This window comes from Ambystoma mexicanum, chromosome 11, assembly GCF_040938575.1.
Source record: "Ambystoma mexicanum isolate Mex_15411 chromosome 11, UKY_AmexF1_1, whole genome shotgun sequence".
Lineage (NCBI taxonomy): Eukaryota > Metazoa > Chordata > Amphibia > Caudata > Ambystomatidae > Ambystoma > Ambystoma mexicanum.
In genome coordinates this window covers 1,206,764,033-1,206,766,043 of record NC_090934.1, presented here as the reverse complement: position 1 = coordinate 1,206,766,043, position 2,011 = coordinate 1,206,764,033, and the positions used below count along the sequence as shown (strand labels likewise).

At 39.1% G+C, this 2,011-nt stretch overlaps 1 long non-coding RNA gene across 1 annotated transcript; it reads left to right on the top strand.

The window, feature by feature from the left end:
• Positions 1–516: 516 nt before the first annotated feature.
• On the top strand, positions 517–1,762 carry LOC138504836 (uncharacterized). Its single transcript, XR_011280001.1, has 4 exons — positions 517–567; positions 674–748; positions 849–945; positions 1,468–1,762. It is a non-coding gene; the product is annotated as an uncharacterized lncRNA (long non-coding RNA).
• Positions 1,763–2,011: the final 249 nt, after the last annotated feature.

Below are 2,011 nucleotides of genomic sequence, written 5' to 3'. Positions count from 1 at the left end.
TGTCCATATAGTGTGTGGCGGCTTTATTACATTGCAATCCTCGAGTTGTAATCCTCGCTTTCTAGTGGGTTTTATTAAACATGTGTCCATATAGCATGTGGCGCCTTTATTGCATTGCAACCCTTGCATTCTAGTGGGTTTGAAAGAACCGTCTACACGTGTAGCTGTGTGGCGGTGTCAGGTGCAATATCTTCTTACCGCTGAGCTGTGGTTGGTGTCTCGTCCCATGTGGCGGCATTCCTCTGTGTGCACGCTTCCAAGGGTGTCTGGGCTCCTTCTCCCTGACATCGCAGTTCCTCTTCTCTCCTCTGCATTCACTGTTACTCCTCCGGTCTCCCTTACAATTCCTTTTCTCTCCGCTGCATTCACTGTTACACCTCTGGTCTCCCTCCACCATCTGCTGCCTGTGTTGCCGGCCTCCTACGTGGGCCGCGCTGGTCCGACGCACTGGTTCCAACGCCACGCTGGATCATATCACATGACCTTGCGGCACTGCGTGGACAACACTGACATCTATGCAAGTGGACTTGTATGCGTCGATTGGAATAAGTACTTCTGAATAAATAAGTAAGTTCATTACCCCCACATGCTTGAGGACTATTGTATCAATAAAATTAGATTTTCGAGTTTCAAGTAACGCGCTCGCGTGCTTGTTTCTTCTGTATTTCACCAGATGCTGACAGTGCGATTAAGCAAATTAGCACGCCAAATTCGAAGAACCGTCAAAAGATACATCGAAAATCACAAGGTATTCCTTTACAAATTGTTGAATTAGAATTAACCAATATCGCTGTAGACTTGAGTTTCAAGTAATGCGTGCGTGTGTCCTTTTTCTCATATTCCATCAGGTGTAAACAGCTTAACCAAGCACACTGAAATAGAGCGATTGTCCACTCGTGAGGAAGAAAACACCTCAATAGTAGGCCGCCAACTAAAAATCATAAGGTAGGGGCCCCATCTATATTCAAATAGCATTGACTAATGTGTACAAAATAACACACATGACACATAGTTGTAATTATATTACAGCGTTAGGAACAGCGGATAAAATTGGACTTTGTAAACTTGCCAGAGACGACAAATATGCATTGGCCCCGTACGATAAACAGAAAGGTATGCAATTGTAGTACACGTGATATGATCAAAATCCAAGGGGGAAAAACAAAAAGATGCAGCAATATTTTCAAGAATCACAATATGACTAAAAGAAAAATGAAGAGGGATTCTGTTCAACGTATGAACTACAATTTAGGAGAATTTAAACTCTATAACAACAAAGTGCAATTAATTGTAGAAATAAGAAATAAAAGCATTTTCTTGCTTAGACAAAGCAAATGAAATATTGAATTAAGGTGTACACTGAACAATGGTGGGAGGTAGATGGCACGTTCTGCCCAAATGTCAAAAAGTAAATAATTAATATGCATTTTTATATTTGGTCGGCTAAAATGTATGTTTGTATTACAGATATGCTGTGATTTGAATACAATATTGTTTGAAGAAATGATACTGCAAACTTAAAAGACCTTTGCCTAAATGTGTCCTGAAGAAAGCCTTTTTTAATGATAAATACCATACATCATTGAAAATTTGACCAATATATGGAGTCAACCACAAGGCTGGAAACAGACTTACCACTGTCGACACAACAAATACTGGGACTTTTTTTGATTAATGTCATCTACTGTCACAGATTGAAGTCGCCTACTAGCTACTAACACCACCTCTAGCTAGATTTTGTCTTGTGACACACTTCGAAAATACTAAGGCAACTATTGTCTAATAATAATGTTTTTTGAAAGAATTGTGTTTTATCATTCATGTTTTATGTTGTTTTTATGTCACAATATGACCATTGGGACAATTCATTTTTATGTTAAAATAAATTATAATATATCTTTTTGCAAAAATCTGACCATGTCATCTTTTTATATTGGTTAAACAAGATGTCATTTCATTTTTGACTTGGTTATCTGAACGAGCCTCAAAAAGCCTCCAGTGTCCACCCGGC